Genomic DNA, 22586 nt, shown 5'->3' on the forward strand with positions numbered 1-22586 from the left:
GAGGGGGTGATAGTGACAGAGGGGTTGGGACAGGGGGAGTGTGAGATCGTCATATACAGTCATATCTGTAGACAGTCAGATCTGTCTGTCTGTGTATATGTATCTACATATATCTATATCTGTATGTGTGTATTACATATATATGTTTCTACATATTCTATCTATCTACATCTGTCTATCTGTCTATGTATTCCTACATCCCTCTCTATGTATGTATACATATATGCATTATATATATATATATATATATATATATATATATATATATATATATATATATACATACATACATATATTGACATACATACGTATCCATATGATAGATAGGTATATCAACATGTTTGTTTACAAACCTGTATACACACACTAAGATACTGCTAAACATACATAACTGTGAAACCTACTTTGTACATTGCACTACAACCTACATTCAACCTACATTGATATGTGCACATAGATGCCCTCACATACATATGTATGTACAGCCTTCACTGATAGTTGCTGTATGTCCCCTGCCCTATGCACATCTTCATATACATATGGATACAGACCAATGACACATATGGAGGGTTCACAATATGTAGACTTTTAAAGTATTACTTTACATTACCTGTGTTTGTCACAGCTGCTTGCGTTGCCGTTTGGTTTGGTGTCCTGCTGCTCCAGTTGGCAGTTGGCAGCTTTCGAGTGGGTTTTGATGACTGGTTTTGTTTGTGTATGTTTTTTCTCTCTCTCTCTCTCGCTCTCTCTGTCTCTCCCTACCTCCACAGGGTGCAATGAAAGTATTGCATGTGTGGACTGGGAGTACAGCATGCTTTTGTAGGTATCTGCATATGTACATGTGATTGTCTCTGCACCAATTGTTAGCCAGCATTTGCTAATTGCATGCAGCCTGTTGTGTACTGATTGCAGTTCTCACTGTGATTCCAGGAAAGTGCTATAAAAAGGTATGTGAGATAGGCGTAGCCCTTTCAGAGTTTAAGGGCAGGGACCATGCTGGTATGCTGTGGACACTGTTCTGTGAGTGTAAAGGTCAGTATCTCTCTCATATTTCTGGCTGTGTTGTAGATTAACATTTCTCCATTCATTTCTCCAGTTTCCTGTACTAAGTGTGTATGTACACTGACACCTAAGACTACTACTACTGTTAATGTGGGTGTGTGTGCTTTCCTGTGGGACATGTGGTGTAACTGGTATAGCAGTGGCTCTTGCACTTTGTTGCTATGGCTTCAATATTTGCCCTTGACATTCACTACTTGTATGCCTGCTAGGTGTCTTGACTGTAGTGTGTTTCTGTGGCTTTCCTAATTTCCATGTACATTCTTACCTTGGAATGCTTGCTGTATCTGCTAGGGTGTTACTGCATGCAGTGTGGTCTGGCCATGGTGTGGGCCTTGACATCTATTAGGGTATTTGAGCATGCTGCTGAGCAGGCCCCAGAGACTCTCAGGTGCATCTTTTATCTGCCTTATGGAATGGTACATATCAGTGGGGTACACCCATTAAATTGTCTGGTATTCTGCAGTTGTGACTGTGGGATAGCATGAGCATATGTATTACTACACTATTTCTGCCGCCGTGCAAGTGGTGCATACTTTCAGTACTTCATAGTTACCATTGCATGTGTTGTAACACCTTTCTGCCTACTGTTTGTACATTTCACAGGGAGTCTGTGGGGCATCCCTGTACCTCAGTCACTGTTGCTATGTCTAGGCTCTTAACTATTCAAATATGGCAGTGTCAGACCTCTCAAGTGTACAGATATTTGCAGGTTGTCCACATTTCTGCCTCATATTTTGGTCAATATCTCATAAACAGCTTTTTCTGGCAAATCACTCTAGGCTCAAGTCAGACTATAGTGACAAGCATTTCAGTTTCAGAATTCATACCCTTCCAAACATCCAACAAAATGCAGAACCTGTTACTCTCTCAACTGTCTAAGTTTGTTGTAGCATTATTTGGAATGTGTCCCTGTTTTTGGCCCTTTGCTCCACATTTTTTATTACGTAGTCCAGATGTGTTCCTGTAAGAGGTTGTGGGGTATGGGCAGTGATTATCCTGCTGTGAGTATGTGTGTGGCTTGCAAGGTGCTACAGTGACATTATTACCTACTAGCTACCAACTAGCATGGCTGTTGCTGTTCACACACTACTATTCCAGACATCCACTACATTTGACGGTAAATATACATGACATGCTTTATGTATTACACATCCTATATTCCCTTTACATTCATTCCTACTATTACATGATATATTTATTGTAGCACAATGTTCTTATAACAGTCATGGCTTAGTGGTAAGTCATGCAGACTACTGTTTCCTGGGTTCGGGACTGACAGTGGGATTTTATTTTGCTTTAGAGCAGACTACAGGACTTGTCATTCAGAGTGACTAAGGCACTTTTAAACAGTTGTAACTGGGTTAGTGCTGGTTTGCGTAGAGCTCACGCATGCGCACTGGCGTTCAGCTCTGCGCACACCCACTTACAACCGCTTAAAAGTGCTTACTCTTGCGCACACCTGTGCTATTTTCTTTGAAAGAAATGAAAATGGGGAGACAGGAAAGTGGTGAAAAAGGGGTCACAAAGAGAGTAAGACAGTAGGGAAACCAGCTCGGGTTTTGCAGGAGGGATGTAGGTAAGGCCCATAGCTGCCCATTTCTTCATCAGCAACATCTGTGCATATGTTTGTAATTTAGTGTGACATTTGAAACCTTCCACCCCTGAGAAAGGTGTAAGGACAACAATAATACTTGTTGTACAGCCAATTGTAATTGACAGTTTCTATGTCCAGCAGACATGTGTGCGAAATGGGCAGCTATGTATGGGGAGTAACTTTTTTGTGGGTACAGAGTGCCCTTTTTTTTTTTTTTCAGGGAGAGTGGTATGTCAGGTACAGGAAGTCGGTATAGCTGGGGAGGTAGGTTGGGTAGGTTAACAGACAAGACAAACAAGACGCATATAAGGGAGGTGTATGACACATGTGGGGGGGGTTACACAATTGACGGGGATGGATGTTTGGATATCTAGAGCCCATGAGCCCACAGATGGCAACAGTGGAACTGATATCCCCACCCATGGGCAGTTGCCACTGTCTCTTCACGGCCCAGGACGGGGCTGTGCTGGCGGCTGTGTAGGCCGGGCAGCAGGCACATCTGTTAGTTGTGCCACCTGTGCCTCAAGCTGGCATAGGGGCCCAAGAACAGCTTCCCGGATCTCCCTATGCACCACAGTCCGGACACTACGGAGGGTGAGTGGATGTTCTCCTCTAGCCACACTTGCAGAGGGGGGACGAGTCCCATCCCCTGCAGTGCTTCCACCCGCAGGTGCCACAGGGCCACCGGAGGAGGGTCCGGCCTAGGCACTACTGCCAGGTGCACTCGCCAGCTGAGGAGGGAGAGGTGGGTCCGCTGGAACCTGCCTTCCCTGTCGTCCTATGTTTTGCATTATGTCATGACAGTTTGGGTTAGTAACGTACAATACCATTCACAATTAGTTGTAACAGCATGCATTAGTATTCCCATTAACCAAACACCTGGATATTCAAACCATTGAACAGCAAGCATAACACATGCATATTTTGAACAGCAATACACAGTCCAACAACATGCAGGGTTGATTGATGGCAACAGGCCATCAGGTTTGGATGTATGAACAGGGCAGATGCATCAACGTACATGCAAATATGTATGAACCAACAGGACAAATGTCCAGGGTTGTTAATTGTGATTGCACATACCAATTTCACGTGGAATGGATTATATGTGGTTCTAGGGTAGGGTGAAGAAAATTTAATTAACAACTTCAAATACCAATACATATGCTGTACATTTCTAATAGCTGCAGATATATACACACTACAGTTCTGCCTACAGTTTCCTATGTGATAACTACTTCAAGTTGGTGATAGGAATGTTACTGCTACATCAATATACATTTTCATTTTTATTCATACACATTCATATCTGGCTCTGTTCAGCTACATCATCCTGCTACATTTGCTTTATATAGCTATAGACAACTGTGGATGTTTGGTATTTCAGGCAACCATACTATCTGCATATTGCAGACTGTGAGCAACATATCCAGTTTTTGGGATACACATTCCAGCTGCGGTAACATTTTCAACACATTTTACAGTTTGGTTCTGCTTGTCACATTCATTTCATTCTGTACTGACTGCAGTATACTTTATTCAGGAGTTATTACTACTTTATTGGTGGATTCATAACTCTTTCTCACACTTTCTCACTTGTTTTATTTTTACAATTCAGGATGGTACTTAATTCTAGGCTTTATTGACATGTTTTACCTGTAGTTATAACAATCCTTTCCAACAGTCTCACTTCTGTCATGTTTCTGTATTTCAACAGGGATATATTTCACACGTGTTTTACTCAGCTTCTGCAGCTGTACTTTTCAGCCTGCTGCAGGTTATGTACTATTATATTACAGGTGGGACATCTTTATTTCAGACTTTATTTCAGACTTGTTTCATTTTTCTGTTTGGATTACAGACTGCATCACACTTTTGTTATCAAGCAATACTTGCAAACCCTCTTACACTGTTACTTGCACATTTTATTACTTAGTGACTACACTGCACTCTTTTGCTAACTGTCATACTTTTATATTTATTTACAGTTACAGGGAGAGGATTACTGACCTGCCTGGTGGCGCAACTGTGCCAGCCTATCGCCATAGGCTCTACGGTCCGCAGAACGGACACCTGCAGCTGAAATATAACTAAAGTAATATTGGAATACATATCTCCATAATATCAGCTAGGTTAATTTCTTACATAAATAATTAGATGTAACTTACTCAGTAGTGGGGGGCATTTGCCGGGCCTCCTGGATCCAATGGTTCAGTTGGTCCTGCTTCCATCTCTTCAGGTCTGCATGGTGGTGATGGACCTGCTCACCAGTCCTTGGTGTCCCTGTGGCACTGGTGAGATCATGAGCCAACCGGTCCCATGCCTCAGCCCTATATGCTCCCCACAGGACCTGGCCCTGCATGAGTTGGGCCTCATGATCGTGGACAAGGAGCCAAACCATATAGTTGGACTCCTCAACGCCCCACCTCTGTGCTCGAAAGTAACTACCCTCACCTACACCTGACATTCTGGCTGCAAGTTCGTTCTACAATCGGTTATGCTGTGTATTCCCACCTATGGGGCTTATATATGCCGTTTTTCCCGCACTTATCTGTGATTGGCCATTTTGGAATTGTATCAGCTTCACAAAACCTGCTTTGTCATGCTCCTCTTTCTATTCATTCCTATATATATGCTATTACTGCATTTCTAAGTGCAACTGTCATGGCTTAGTGGTTCAGTATCTTGACTATAGTGCATGGTATCCTGGGTTCGAACCTGGCCACTGCTTTTTATATTTTATGACTGTCTACACAGGCTAGGAGGTGTGTCTGTGTAAAGGCAGTTTTGTTACAGCTTGCTCAACGTTGCCCGTCGGTTAGCTTCTTGGCGCAGCGCGCAGCTCCACGCAAATGGGTTACGCTGGTTTACGCGTCATTTGGCTGTCAGCACGCATATTACGCTCAGCTACGGGCACACAGTTTCAGCGTGTTAAAATGCTGCTCAACCCCGGGCACTCATTTTACACTTGTTAAACCACTGCTCACCTACAGGCACTCATTTTACACCTGTTAAACCACTGCTCACCTACGGGCACTCATTTTACACCTGTTAAACCACTGCTCACCTACAGGCAGATGCACTCAACTTGTTAAACTGTAGCTCAGCTATAGGCACATCTGACATTTTTTATTATTTTATCTCACATTTCTTCAAAATAAATGGCCCATTTCATTACATTTTACATAAAATATAATTTTATATGTGTACATATATGTCAGGGACTTGTTTCATGCTTATTTCACTAAAAATAAAAATTGCTGCTGGGAGGGCTCGAACCATGACTGGCTGCTCTTCAGCCGACATTTCTACTGCTACGCTATTGCTTCTTGGCTTACTTTGCATATGTAGTTCTTATATGCTTTTCCACTGACTGCTAACTGTGGCTAAGCTATGGGCACGCCCGTGCAAATGAGCGCACTCACGCGCAAACATCTTTACAATTTAAAAAAAATATATAACATGTTCATTTATACATTTTATGCTCATAGTCTGTGGGGGCATGTGTTGTGTTGTATTTATTCACATTTACAAGGGCTCTGTCGTGGGGGTTTACTTTCAGGACTTTTACTCTTCTGGGGGCGTGTCTGTTTGCAGGGCTCGGCCTACGGACATGCCCCCTACTTCTTCCACGGACCGTGTAAGCCTTAGGTGTGATTCAGCATGCCCTCATGCATATGCATGACATGCTGACATCACACCGTTTAACTGCAGCCTCCGTGTAAGCCTTGTAACTCTTACATGGAGGCTTTGTGAATCCTGCCCATTATCTTTCACAATCCATATATAATGCCAATAGTAATCACCAAACTGTAAAGGGAAATGATTTTTTTCCCAAAGCAGATGAATTACCTCAACAATGTGAAATGCACCTGCCCCAATAATCAGGCTACCTTAGAAATGATGTTACAGCTGCCCAATGCAGGCATTCATGGAGTGCACTAAACAGAAATATTAGTAGCGACATTATCACAGGGAGTGGGATTTATAAAGGTTACAGCTGCCCAATGCAGGGATTCTTGGGGTGCACTAAACAGAAGTATTAGTACAAGCATTATCACAGGGAGTGAGATTTATAAGGGTTACAGCTGCCCAATGCAGGGATTCATGGAGTGCACTAAACAGAAGTATTAGTACAGGCATTATCATAGGAAGTACGATTTATAAAGGTTACAACTGCAGTAGTTTATATGTCCAATGCAGGGATTCATGGAGTGCACTAAACAGAAGTATTAATAATAGCATTATCACAGGGAGTGGGATTTATAAAGGTTACAACTACCCAATGCTGGGATTCATGGAGTGCACTAAACAGAAGTATTAGTACAGGCATTATCACAGGGAGTGGGATTTATAAAGGTTACAACTACCCAATGCTGGGATTCATGGAGTGCACTAAACAGAAGTATTAGTGCAGGCATTATCACAGGGAGTGGGATTTATAAAGGTTACAACTACCCAATGCAGGGATTCATGAAGTAGAATGTTTCCTTTGCACATACAAACATTTATTAATTCTTCACAGCAAAAGTAAACAAACCATGGGTAACAGTAATGCTATGTTTCTTACTAAGTGTTACATGAAAAGGAAGGTCATGGTGTTGTCAGAAATTGAAGAATGATAATAATGGTGGGGGGCTGAAACCACTTACTAAAAGCAAGGTATGTGTGATTGCTAAATCAGGTAATAGGCTCATAGGTTCATAGGTAGGTATTAGGCTATCTGCCCTAGGGCATTTATAAGCCTAGCCAGAATGTGTTGGCTTTTGCCTCCCTTTTAGACTAAATTCCTGAGCCTCTGTCCAGCAGGGCCATAGAAGTGATCCCAGGAGTGAATTTACAATTCCCCATCCACTCAACAAGATTTCTCTTGAGAGTCAGCGAGGGGCTATGCCTAACATGGACCAGGACTCTATTCCAGAGTGAGGGAAGCCTCTGGGATATGAATTCATCCCTCCAGCATGTTCTATTTATAGCTGTGCTGAGGTTTAAATCCCTGGAGCGTGTAGCACTAATGGATTTGGTTTTCTTGAGGTGGAGCATGTCCATTAATTCCGGGTTAGACATGGCCTTGTACGTCAGGCAGAGATCACCTCTGAATAGGCGGTGAGCAACTGAGTAGAGCTGGAGTTTCTTTAGTTGAGCTGCATAGGGCATCTGTTTGAGGCCCATGATCCTCTTGGTGAGGTACTTTTGAGGTCTCTCCAGCTGTTGCAGGTGTCGGGTAATGTACATCGCAAATGGGGCATTGTACTCAGTTATGGGCCTGATGAGTGATGAGTAGAGGGGCACAATGACCTCTCTTGATCTAGATGTGAACCCTTTTGTGATTAGGTGAGCTACATAGAAGGTTTTTCTAACCACTTTGGCACCAGGTATCCGTCTCCGTAAGACCCTTCTGGAGGATGCTTGTGTCAGCCGGAGAGTCGATTATGGCTCCCAGTTTGCAATCATCTGTGAACTTGGTCAGCCACAGTCCTCCCATGCTCGCTTGTACCTCAGAGAAGTATATACCGAACAAGAGGGGTCCCAGGACAGAGCCCTGTGGGACGCCAATTGTAACCGGTTTAGAGTCGGACATGGCACCTGCAACTCTGACCATGTGAGTTCTATCCCTGAGCCAGTTTGCAACCCATCTTGTGATGAATGAGTTGATATTTAGGCTGGTAAGCTTATTTATGATACGAGAGTGGGGTATTGTGTCAAAGGCCTTTGCGAGGTCCAAGTAGGCTGTGTGGACTACCTTTCCCTCATCTATGGCTTTAGTTACTCTTTTGAAGAAATCAAGTAGGTTTAGGAGGGAAGAGCTGCCTTTAACAAAGCCGTATTGGGTAGGGTCCAGTGTCTGGAGGTTCCCAATGCCTTTGTTTATGATATCCATGATGATGCACTCCATAGCCTTGCAGACCAGGCTAGTCAGGCTTATAGGGCGATAGTTCCCGGTATCTTTTGTGGAGCGGGATTACTGTTGCTGTATGCCACTCTTTGGGTACATAACCTGTGGTGAGGCTGAATTGGGACAGTGAATTTATGTGAGGGTTTAGTTCTTTTTGGAGCTCATGTAAGACACAGCCCGGGATGCCATCCGGTCCCATTGATGCTGTGTTTTTTACTTTGGAAAGGGCTGTTTTCACCTGTGTGTCTGTGATGTCAGGGGGACTGCATACTTCTGGAATACACACAGGTCCTTTTGGGGGGAAGGGGGGGGTAATGTTTGCACTGAACCTGTCCACCGGGATGTTGGCAATGTCAGTGGGTTCAGTGTACTTTGTGCCATTTTGCACCAGCTCGGAGCAGATTTGGGAGTTATCACCCAGATTCTTGACGTAGCTAAAGAAAGCCTTGTGATTATCTTTAGAATCTTTGGCAATTTTTCTTTCAAAGCTAGCCTTTGATGATTTTATGAGGGATCGAAGTTTCCTGCTAATACTGATCAGGGATGCCTTCCCTTTTTGGGATTTTTGCCCTATCATGTAACAGTTTCCTCCTTCTGTTGTTTAGTTTATTTATGGCCGGGGTCCACCAGACTGGTCTCCTGTTTTTGGAGGAGTGAGTCTTGGTTTTACTTGGGATGGCAAGATCCATGCATTCCTGTAGGTGCTCATAGAATGCATTTGCAAAGGATTCTTCATTTTGGGTAGCATTTTCCATTAGCCTGGGTGCTTTGAAGTTCTCCACCTTGGTCTTGAGAAGTGTGAAGTTTGCTTTTGAGAAGTTTTTTACAGTGGTTTCCTTGGCTGGAGGTGGGGTCAGGATGTGGATGTCCATAGTGCTTAGTTTATGGTCTGATCTTACCAACAAGGGGCTTACCTCTGGTGTGGAACATTGAGCCCCCATGTTGGTGATGACTAGGTCCAGTATGTTGTCCCCTCTTGTGGGAGTTGTGACCAGTTGTTCCATGGTGTTTGAGTTTATAAACTCCAGGAACCGTTGGGCAAAGGAGTTGGGACTTGAGTAGTTTTCCCAGTCAATGTTTGGGTAGTTGAAATCCCCAAATATCATGGTGTTTGGTGAGACCTTCATATTCTCCAGTGTTCTCAGGAATGCCGAGTGGGGGTCCTGGGACAAATTGAAAAGCAGTTTTGCCCACGGTTAGTTGCACATGGATGGTCTCTGAAGCCTCGTGCAGTGCCACTAACCTGGAGGTGTGGGTATTCTTGATGAAAATGGATACTCCCCCACCTTTAGTATTTTGGTCGGAGTCCTGAGGTAATAATAATTGGGGTGGGGGACCTGAAACCACTTACTATAACCAAGGTATTTGTGATTGCTAAATCGGGTAATGAGGTGATAAAAATTGGGGGGGGCTGAAACCACATACTAAAAGCAAAATATGTGTGATTGCTAAATCGGGTAATGAGGCACTGTCAAAAAGGAGAAAACCTTAAAAGACAGATGTCATGCTGCAGTTATGCATACTGAATTCATAGTGAATGAAAGAGTGAAAACACAGAAAGTAGGAAGGGATGCTAAAATGGGCAAGATGGTTTTACATGGAATAATGGGATGAGGAGAGACCTGTTACATAGCTTCATTTTGGCTTTTGTTGTGCAGCACAGGCATTAGTCTAAAGCACCATTCAGGGGACAGAAAACTGAGGAAACAGCTCTGCCCTCCTTTTCAGGCACTGTACTTAAAGTTAGGAAAAGAAAACATGAAGTTAAGCTGTGAAAACACATTATGAAGACAGCAGAGGCAAATATACCATTTAACAAGAATCATCTGACAATTAGTAAAAGCAGCCGCTGCAGGTGAACAACAGAGAAGGTTAATAGGATAACAGTTATATGAAAATGATGTGGTGATGAGTTTAAAAACAAAAATGGAGAAGGGTTATCTCAAGTTCCAGTAAATATTAATGAGCGCGTGAAGCAGAACATGGGTTTATGTAAATATTAAAACATAAAAGAAGGGAGCGTAGGAGGAAATAAAGTGAAGGCTGAAACTGACAGCAATGTTACAGACAGAAACAAGTGATAGAAACTACAACTGGGATAGCGATGGAATGAAATGTTTTAGCTAAGTATCAAAATGAAAACAGTTGAGGGAAGCCTACTTAAGAATCAGAAAAGCAATGTTTGTTGGAGTGTGGGAACCTGGCAAGGAAAACGAAAACAGTGGAGAGGACAGCAGAACTCATTAATGCCATACTAATTGAGCAATCTCCAATACTTAAGCAGGATATATATTGTCCAAATTTACAACAAATTTAGTCCAAGAGGGAGATGTTAGAAATGTAAAAGTACCTTTCAAAAGGTATTTAAGTTAAAAAAAGGATTCAGTCATGAGCATATGCAAATAACAAACTCTCTTTCTTTCTGTCTCTCTCTCCCTATGGCAAAGGGAATTCACACATTAAGTGCAGAGTGCCCATGGTACAAAAAGATGCAAGCACTGAGTAAACAAACAGTTTTTCTGCTGTATGACAAGTGGAGATGAACTAAGAACAGTGCAGGGGACCTAAATCAGGTGTCTTTTTAAACAAACTAAGCAGCAGGTGAAAAGGCAGATGTACCAAACCAATGACTAATTAAAGGGATGGTGAAAGTGCAGAAAGAATGTGTTAAGTGTTTTGGCAGGTACATACCAAGGGGTGGGGGCATTATATTAAATGATCAGCCATAATAAGTGCCTAGTATGGCTCCGTATTGAAATGTTACCAATCAAAACATTGAGTACTGAAATGCCAAAAAAAAAAAAGACCGAAAAAACAGAGAAAAGTGAATCTTGAAAATTGCTCTACTCCTTAAAACTTCTTTTTGCAGGAGGGGCAAGCCCTCCTGCATGCCAACCCCCCCCCAAGCTTTTTTATATATATATATATATATATATATATATATATATATATATATATATATATATATATATATAAAATCTGAGATTGACAGACTTCAGAGAAAAGGGAATATTCCAAGAAATGGTATCTCGGCCTTAGTTTATGTGGGTCTATTCTTTTGGCCATTCAGTCTGCACATTTTGGGACTTGCTGTAATGGGTCTCGACATTTCAAGTGGTTACTGCCTAATACAGTGGAATTATTAAATTCCTGGACCTTGACACCATACCTTTACAAATAAATTATGAAATGAAAAAGGACTTTCTGACAATAGTGGACATATGATGATTCAAGAACCGTTTGCTGTCCACATAGATTCACAGGTTTTTAATTACCAAATCTATTTTCAAAGGGATGTTGTCAATGTGATAGCTACAGAGAATGCCATGCTTGTCAAAGGAGAATATTACACATTTGTTAGCATTTAATTTTGGCCCATGGCTGTGACAGCAGCTATCTGTTTGGGAGGATCTTGGTGTTCTCTGGAGAGTTTATGATGGCACTAAGTTTATAGTCATCAGCAAACTTGGTCAGCCACAAACTGTTTATATTAAGTTTGACCTCATTGAAGTAAATGCCAAACATGAGTGGCCCAAACACTAAAACCTAGGCTGTGTCACTAAAATATCAAAAGTACAGCAATCATTAGACCAGTGTCGACATGATTTGTGAAGTCAGATGTAAAATTCTTAAGCTTGTTCACATGTGGAAGTGATGTTTAGATCTTCATGAAGTCTTATCCCTAACCCAAAAATCACTGAATAATCCAAGTAATACAAGCAATGCAGCACTGTTTGGTAAAAGTCCATTATATTCTGAAGTTAAAAATGAGAGAACCACAGATGGTATACATTAAGTTTCAAGTACTCACATCAATGCAAACGGAGGGCATCCTGAATTAATCCTGCAACTTTATCAGGCCATACATTATAACGCCCTTTTCTTCTACTGCTTCCATTCATAAATGTCCAGCACATTCTCATTTCTGCTATGCATGTAGTCTTCCATTTTTGTTTACATCCAATTAATATTACTACTTTCATATTTTCATTCAGAGCTCAGAACACGCAGAGTGAAAAGCTGAAGGAGAGTTTCTTGCAATCATTTTTCTTGTAAAAGGAGAAACAGTCCTGTTGAGCCATGTCTTGTTACATGGATATTGGCTACATAGATAATTTTCTAAACAAATTATTTTAAAACTGCCATCTTTGTAGAGGAAGGCTACTACCAGAAGACTGTGTGAACCATAAATACACCAGATAGGTGCTGGGTATTACAGTACTCCCTGTTTTGTGCTGCTCTATTTTCACCTTTCCAGCCAGCTATTCATTTTCCCTAACTTTTGAGTTGCTAATTGAACCCAGTGCTTTAGCTTTACTGACCTAGCAATTGCTAACACCCCAGCCAAGACATCAAGACCATCCATCCACTGCAATTACAAGGACTAAATTTTTGTACATGCCAGTAAAGTTGTTTTTTTTTTCCATTAAACCCCGCTGTTACCTTTTGGCTAACAGACACACTACTGAGTGTTTCGGTCATCCTGTATGGCACGGCAGCAAGGCACTACATTACCCCCCCCCCTTTGTTTTCCCCTAACTATATAGTCTACAGGTACTTCCAGTTTTAAACTAATCCGTGATAGCATTTTTTTGCAGTAAAATACTGAATATTTTACACCTTAATATTGTTCCTCACAGATACATCTACTAGAATAACAACCAAAAAATAATTGCATTTGTAGTTTTCCTACCTTCTCTGATTGTTTTTCTGTCTGTGCACTGTCGCTTTCTGGGCCAACCTGCTCCATTCACCCTCACTACTCTCGGGCTCACTCTGCTCCTCTATACTACCCCCATTCCCATACACCCCCTCTTTCATTACATTTATACCTAAAGACACCACTCCCCATCCCTACCACTCCAATTATCTCCCATCTCCCAGAATTACCTCACCCCACCCACCACACTAGCCCTGCTTTTACTGCTTATCAAGTTTCATCACTGATCTCAGTTTACTCTATAGTCTCCCACAGCTCACCTCCTATAACCTATACAACTCCATCTCCCCATTTCTCTGCAACCTCATCCAGCCATGTTGCATTACTACTACTTCATGCTATCAGGCCTTCTCTACCTAGCCTATAATACCACAGACCTCCACAACTATAATATTAAATACTATCGTTCCCCTTCTCAAACACACAACACTCATCAACCTCCAAATAAACCTTACAGTCACATCAGCACACAGCTATACAACTATTCTAACTCTCTTCCCTACCATCTCAAATATATAAAATCATCATACCCTCACCCTTTCCATAGCATAACAACCAAACTAAAAAACCTTCTGCTACATTTCCTCACACATATTAAATTACATGCTGATATCCATCCCACCCGAGGCTCAAACTATGACTTACCTACAACTCAACAACACCTCCCCAACTCTTATTTTACAACAAACCAAAATGTCTCCAAATCAAAGATACATACCTTCCTACCAATTACTTCCAAATCTGATTTACTAATAACCAACTTTAACCTCAGAAAACTTGTAAATAAAATAACAGAAGTTCATGCTCTATTGGCCACCTACTCTCCAGACATAGCTGTCTTCACAGAAACCTGGTCAAAACCCATATCAAAGACCCTGAAATTACTTTCAATGGTTATAATATAATAAGACAAGATAGACTAAGCAAAAGAGGTGATGGTGTAGCTATTATGTTCAAAGACTCTCTAAAAGTGGAAAAACTATACTGTATGTCACCAGACATGCCCAATGCAGAATTACTCATCACAGGGCTACAGATTAATCCTCACAAAGCCATGATTTTCATAGCTGTTTATCTGACCCCATGAAAAATCTTCCCAACATTGAACTTCTCCCCTCTTGGTCTGCCTCCACTTTCAGCCAAGAAACTATCATCTTAGGTGATTTTAATCTTGATTGGCTCTCCTGCGCCTCAAGCTGCCCTACCAGCTTTATCAATCTCTATAACCTTACCCAAATTATTAACCGTCCCACTTGCACTGGTAAACACTCAAAAAAGAGTAATTACTTGACTGGATATTAACCCGCAAACCAAATCTGGTCTACCTAGTTAGCTGCCTTCCAATCAATCTTAATGACTATACCCCTACATTTCTACTTAGAAAAATAATTCAAACCCAGTCTCATAGTCCATTGAAATACACCCACTGTAAGAAAAAACTTCTCCCCTGATACATTCAGTCTAATACTACAACATTGTGATTGGTCACCATTAAAAAGCTTAAATCTGGACCTTGTTGTAGAATTCTTTAACAACAAATTTCTGGACATCCTAAATAGTCTGGCTCCCACCAGAAAAATACACACTAAATCCAAACAGTTACCATGGCTTTCTAATGATACCAAACTTCTTATCAAAAAAAGGATAGAGCCAGGGCACTATACCTATCCAGCCAAAACAAAGACAATCTCAACTCTCAGCAGCAATTAAGAAATGAAACCACAAATGGAATACATAATGACAAGAAATACTACTTCCAATCTAGTCAGCAAAGGTTCCAACACAACCCACAAAAGTTCAGTCAAACTTTAAACTACCTTCTTAAGCCTGGTAAAACCTACACCCCCACCCCTTCATCATCTAATGCCACTGAATCCATAGCATCATAATTCAACTCTCACTTTATTACTTCTATCACCTCTCTCCAGGATAACCACCAAAATCTACCACTCTCTGTCCCCTCCCCCACCACTAAAAGTGCAAACTCCTTCTCCTTTAAACCTCTTCAAACTTCTTACATAAAAAACTCTTGTCCAAATGAAACCCTGCTGCCTAGCTGACGACCATCTTCCCACTGAATTCCTAAAAATAGCTACCACATCCACCACCTATCCTATCTCTATCCTTATCAAGCATTCTATCTCTGAACAGTATGTACCTCACCTCTGGAAAATCTCTCACATCATTCCGCTCCACAAGACTGGCCCCTCTAGAGATATCTGCTACTACTACCCCATTGCCATCCTCCCATCCATAGCTAAAATCCTAGAGAAATGTATTCACCAACAACTCCTAAATCACCTTACCACTAACAACCTTCAATTCCAGACCCAGCATGGTTTCAGACCTAAACATAGTACTAACACAGCCTTAATATCCTTCACTGACACTATTCATCACCTCAAAAATAAGGGTCTATTAGTCTCAGTAATTTTCTTAGATATGTCAAAAGCTTTTGATACCATTTCCCACCAACTCCTACTTAACAAACTTGCCACTTACAATCTCAGTTCATCATCAATGGCATAGATTCACAGCTACCTATCAACCCGTAAACAGGTTACCAAATCAGAGAATAATCTCTCTCCTCTACTGCCAGTATCCACTGGAGTACCCCAAGGGTCCATACTTGGTCCCCTCTTCTTTATCCTATTTATCAACAGTCTAAATTCAGTAACCCAACTTGCTACAATCATACAATACACAGATGACACATTTCTTATCTGTGCTGCACCTTCCCACCAAGAACTTCAAGAAAAAAATCAAAAATCACTTCAAGAAATTGAAACATACCTCTCTAACCACCAGCTCATTCTAAACCCAAATAATGCTAAAATAATGATTTTCACTAACAAAGCTTCAAACCCCTAATCTCCACCTCTCTCTGTTCAATCCGCCAATGGAACCAAAACTGAGCCGACAAATCATACCAAACTCCTAGGTGTAACAGTATATACAGGCTGAAATTTAATATACATATATCCCTAATAATCAAAAAAGTCCATGTCAAACTCGGATCTCTCTACAGGGCCAGACCATTCCTAACACATAAAGCCAGACTAGCCACAGATAGATCTCAACTTCTATCTACCCTTCTCTACTGCTCAAACATTTTCACTAACTTACGCAAGGCTGACCTTAAAAATAGATTCCTGCTATAATACAATAGCAAAGTTTGCCAGCAATAATCCTTAAAAATCTAATCATTGTTCTGTACTTCAGCAACTTAACTGGCTCGAACTTCCCAACCTGTTAACGTTAAACCAACTTACCTTTGCCCACAAAATCATTTACAGCCTCAGTTTCTGCCCTGCACTTTCCACCCTGGTCCAAATATGTGAATGCCAGGTGCCTTATAAATTTAGACAAGCTACTGCTAAAAATTACCCAGTCTCCCAACTACCATGGTGACTCCCTCTATTCAAATAAGACCTAGAATGTTCAACCTCAACACATACAAAACTTTCCCAGCTCCTCTTCCTTTAAACCAAAAACAAAATAATTTCTTAAAAAGACCTGGCTCCACCCCTGTACTTCTCCTGGATAACTGCTCTCTCCCAGTTCTTTCACAACTTCTCACATCCCCCTTAAACAGAGCAATACTTCTTTTCCATATGATCTGAAACTCTGGTTACAAGCCCTGATAGATTTTTTTCAGAAATGAAGTGATGAAGCATCTCTGTATATTGCTATGACATATGCTACTATACAATATTTCTTTGTTAATCAATTTTCGCAAACATTTTTTTTTCTCCTTTGACTTTTTGGTCTTTATAACTGTTCAGTTATCTATATACCTGTACATGAAATGCTCTATGTTGAGCTATCATTATAATGCTTCTTTGTTACTTCTGTCATATGACTACTAATGTATAATTTCTTGGTTTTACTAATTTGTTTTTATGTTATGTTGTTATTTCTTTGTGGAGCTTTTCTCCCTGGGTCTCTGCTGAAAAGGGGCTCCTGGCCCAGTCGGACACTACCCATTTAACAAATGTAAATAAACAAATTAAATAAATAAATTTATCTCTTCACTTTCAGTTTCTTTGTTACCCAATGTTTTGTAACTTTTTTTTTCACTTGTACTAATTTTCTTGCAATATGCTTCACAAAAACACTTTTTCGGTGAAGATGATTTAGGCAAGACCATTCAACCAAAACTGTACTTTGTCAAAAGCAAGTGTTAAATTTGACACTGCCCATGATCTATAATGCATTTTATTTAGAAATATGCTATCACTTCCATTATAAATATGACTGTAAATGTAATTATAACTACTACATACCTAGTATCCATTCCCAGGTTATTAAATCTTAATGCCCTCTCTTCTAATTGTGTGCCCATTTATCTCATACATAAAGTTGCATTCTTGAATCAAACAAAGGATTTGTTCACCGCAAGCAAAACTAGGAAAGACATGGGTTATCCAAAAGTTGATATCCTGACTGTACTGGAAAAATGTGAAGTCATACGGCAATTAAAGCTGAATTCTTTCATAAAGCCTGCAGTAAATTATTACTGTTCACATAAAAGTATACTGGAACATAGAACATTGCCACATTGTTTACAGGACTAACTTTATTTTATTTTCCCACTATCCTTATTTATCCATTATCATCTTTTTCCTATTTTCCATGATCATTTATTTCCAGTTGTTTTTAATACCATGGTAAATAATATTTAATAGTGGTATACAGTATGTTTCTATTATCACACCTCTTTTAGTTTAAATATAGAATACTTTTTCCACTTTAGTAATAGTTTTTTTATTTAATTTATATTGGGTTATTAATTTAAGTATTAATTTTAGTGTTATTGTATATGGAGTTCTGACTACCTTTATAAGGACACTATTTTTTCTGTCCCACACTGACCATCATTAAGTTGATGTCCTTTTTCTGGTTTAACTTAGTCATTAAATAAAAGGTTGTATTCTTGTTTTAATTTTGGTTTACTGTTTTTTACTAAGTATATTGATTAGTTTTAATAAGATTTTTTATAGATATATGTTTTAAGGTTCTTTTACACAGACCTGTGTAAGTCTGGAGGGACAAAAGTGATCTTTGTTAACAACAATTTATGGGAATAGATTATGTTTTGGACAATGTACTTTTTTCTGGATGCCAAAAAAATACAATTTTGTTTTGATTGCCAAATGGTCTAATGTTTAAATATTTCCAGCCATGTATTATAATGTCTTTGATAGATTTGCAGACTTTGTTTAATAATAATCTGTTTAATAAGAAGTGCCATATCATTATTAATTTTATTTAAAGTACATAAGGTTTAAATTATTAGGACATTTAGTAAATAGGGCAGTACCAGCTCAGACATCACACTGATAAGGATGGGGGAAGGGATTTAAATTTGTTAACATGTAAACCATTACACTTTGTTTTACAACTAAATAAACCACCTGATAGCAGGTATATAGTCAGAAAGTTTGGGATCAAACTATCATTCTGTTTATTTTTTGTTTTGTTTGGATAGCTTGTTTGTGTGCTTAATAAAGGATTTTCAACTGGAAACAGACTGTCTGCCCTGCTTGGCTTACTTCTGAATACCTATTAATAATTCTGTATAATGTTAATGATATTTCAAAATAAGTTTTTATTATTTTGATTTACAACTTTTTTTAGTTTGCTACCTCTACTACCATTTTCTGATGTTTCTGCTTTTTTAATATATAGTGACTACACTGCTTTTTTAAGTATTATTTGAAAACCAGAAAGACTCAGACAATTTAGTTGCAACAGCTCCTTCAACAAGAAAGTAAGGTGGGTGCTAACAGTGTGCTTACACTGACACAGTGCATTGTGGTAATACTGTATCCCTGTTGAAATATTTATAACTTTACATATGTTTACAAGTTTCCTCAGTTTAATTGTTACACACAAACGGTGGTGTACATTGCCACATGCATAGTTTGTTTTGCCTGTTAAACAGGAAAAATGGAAAGGAATTATGAGCATTTATACTGTTTTAAAATGAATGAAAGGAATACCTTAAGTAAACATGCAATAACTTGTGAAGAGTTTAATAAATTTCTATTCTTCGTATTAGATCAAATGCATGTAGATGAGATGGTTGGCAATGGGAAATCAGGAGAGAAACTGAGGAACTTGTTTGGTAACTTAGGTTACGCACTTGTTCCCCCTGCATAAATAAAAACACCAATATTAATTATATTTTATATTGACAGACTATTATAACTTGATTTTTTAGCATGTTTCAAAAATGTTATTGTTGGCATGTTGGCATTACTGTTTTATATTTTATATCAATATTCCTTTTACTAATGGTATTTATTAATCATGTGACTGCTGCTGTTGGTATTTAAGCCAATTACGGTGGTGGTGCTGCGGTAGCGTTGTCACCTCACAGTAAGACGATGTCTGGTTTGATTCTCAGTTAGAGCGTCTTCTGCATGGAGACATGCGTGAATGGGCGTACCTTCATTGAAGGTTGTGTGTCAGGGCTGGTAACTCGGCACATAAAAATCAACTACCAATCATTAGCGGACCGGAGTTCTGCTGTGGCGACCCCTAACCGGGAAAAGCCAAAAGACACACACATTGGCTAATGAGTTCAGGTTCAGATGAAGTCTTGATTTATGAGATGAAAGCACTAAGTCTTAATAAGTGGTTTCTTTGTACAGCTTTTTAGTGACCTGATTTTCTTTGATTTGTTTTAAAGGCCAGTATTGCCCAGATAAGGGAGAACATGTTTCCTATAAGTGTCAGACAGGGATTTTATGACCGTGCCTAGTGTGCAGTCACAACTAAACTTAGTTAACTACTGACCTTCAGTCCCAGGTTTGACTTCAGAAGAGTTGATGCCAAAAACCAGGTCCTATGAGATAGAGGAATAAAGCCTGACTTTGCCCCCGATGAGGCTTTTTTTAACTAGTGGCATGGATATTGGAAGGGATGGGCAATGGGAGGAGAGAAGTATGACACCTACATGATCTTTCCCATTTAAGGGAGAATGGGGTGGCATGGTTCACTGCACTGGCAACAGTGGAGGTGACTCACCTGTAGCAAACAGTCTAGCATGAAAATCATGCAGATGGTGCACCACTCTACAAGAATATTCATCATGTGTGGCTGCATCCAAGTATCTCCCAGAAGCAATCCATGGTGTAGCACACAGGCAGCGAGGGGTGAGGATTAGGATAGTCCATAGGATTGGCAGACTTGTTCTCTCCCTAGCATCCTACTGTCACCTTCAATAGGGGAACAAATGAGCTGGTAAGACTCATCAGTCACGGAGTGAATGGGAAGAAGGCTCTTTTCCCAGTGGAGGAAAAATGTACAAATTCTGTACAAATGGACCGATTAGGTATAAGAAGTGCACTGATCCTGCAGCCCTACAAAAAGGGGCATGCCATAAGGGTTCCAGGATAAACTCTGCAGTACACTGCTTGTAGCCTTTCTCATACTTGGGGAACAGCTACCCACCCTTAGAATGTGCATTACATTTCTGAGCCAATTTGCTATCTGATGAACTGCATATGGGTTTACGGTGAGCTGACAACATTTGTTTATAGAAATAACATATAGAATTGTAATGAGGGCAAGGTCAGGGTATCCAGTAGTAAGAAGGACTTCCTTGACCCAGTCACAGAAATCATTCTGATTAAGTAGATATGACTGGCCTTGTCTGAAGACAGATTAGTTAGGGTCCAGAATTTTGAAGTCAGTTATGCTGATGTTTATTATCACAGCAAGTATTCATTTTATTACTTTGCAGATGAAGATCCTGAGACTAACATCTGTGTAATGCCACCACGATGGATATTCACTAATCCTTTGGAACTCAGTTTGAAGAAAAGCTTTTGCTGAATATGTTTATGAGAGGGTTAGCTGAAGGCTACTTAAAACATATCAGTAAGCATATAGGAATATTACTGAGACCCATAGGACTGGTGTTTTTGTATTTTGAAAGGGCTGTGATCCATACTGATAATACTGAAAGGGCGGACAGTATATGATCCATACTGATAATACTGAAAGGGCTGACAGTATATGATCCATACTTTGAATACTGAAAGGGCTGACAGTATATGATCCATACTGACAATACTGAAAGGGCTGACAGTATGTTATCCATACTGATAATACTGAAAGAGCTGACAGTATATGATCCATACTTTGAATACTGAAAGGGCTGACAGTATATGATCCATGTTGATAATATTGAAAGGGCTGACAGTATGTGATCCATACTTTGAATACTGAAAGGGCTGACAGTATATGATCCATACTGATAATATTGAAAGGGCTGACAGTATGTGGTCCAAATTGATAATACTGAAAGGGCTGACAATATGTGATCCATACTGATAATATTGAAAGGGCTGACAGTATGTGATCCATAATGATAATACTGAAAGGGCTGACAGTATGTGATCCATACTGATAATAGAAGGGGCAGAATGTGGTAGAAGAGAAAAAATACCAGGGAAGGTGAGGTGCATAAAATTCAAACTGCATTTGTCTAAAGGGTATTTTCTATAGATTCAAAGTTGGAATGGGTTGATCCATTGGAACTAAGTTCAGTACTGAATGAGGTATTGATTCTAGCTTTTCTGATGTTACTAAAGAAAAAAGGCTTTGTGTTTGTCTATAATAGTGGTGATAACATAGTTGAAAGCTGGCTTTACACTTCCTAATGGTACTCTGAGGATTTTGCTTTCCAGTTGTAGGTTGTTTTTATACTGGCAAAAGGGGGGTTTATTATAAATAGCTACAAAGATTCTTCTTTGTGTTATAGTTTTGTTAATGTGGGAGTTCCACTGTACAGGTTTGTTTTTGAATTTTCCATGGCTTGGTTTGAATGGAAATGGTTTCCTCACTACACCTATGAGGCTGTAAAATTCTGAGGCATGTGCAGATGCTTCAGGTATTGGGTACTTAGGAAAATGTTTCCATTTGCATTTATCTAAAATGGTAGTAACTAAAAGAGTACTGATTTTGGAGAAGTCCCGAAGTACAAAATAATTATTTATGATTTTAAGGATTGCTTTAAGGGAGATGGTTATTGCCATATGTTCTGATTAAACCAAGAGAGAAATGTCAGAAAACATGAGGCAGTTGCTTGACTATCTCAACAACCTTAGTGTTCGCAGACTGACAAGGCAGGAAGTATGACCGTGCTGTGTTACCGTGGTGACAGGAATTAAATGTGCTGTAGTGGAGGAACAGGTGATACAGAAAAGATAAGATGGAAGTAGACAGACAGTGAATGTCTAGAGAGCATAGTCAAGAGCAATGTGCCAAAGGACGATCTGTATACCAACCACTAATTATAA

The 22586-nt window shown here is 39.9% G+C and overlaps 1 protein-coding gene across 2 annotated transcripts in view; it reads right to left on the reverse strand.

Annotated features, from left to right (window-relative positions):
• Window positions 1-22586, reverse strand: part of SEMA7A (semaphorin 7A (John Milton Hagen blood group)) — a 550369-nt gene that overhangs the window by 445285 nt on the left and 82498 nt on the right. The gene's annotated exons all lie outside the window — the stretch shown is intronic.

The sequence above is a fragment of the Protopterus annectens genome, chromosome 7.part0 (assembly GCF_019279795.1).
Source record: "Protopterus annectens isolate FY-2018-M chromosome 7.part0, PAN1.0, whole genome shotgun sequence".
Classification (NCBI taxonomy): Eukaryota; Metazoa; Chordata; order Ceratodontiformes; family Protopteridae; genus Protopterus; species Protopterus annectens.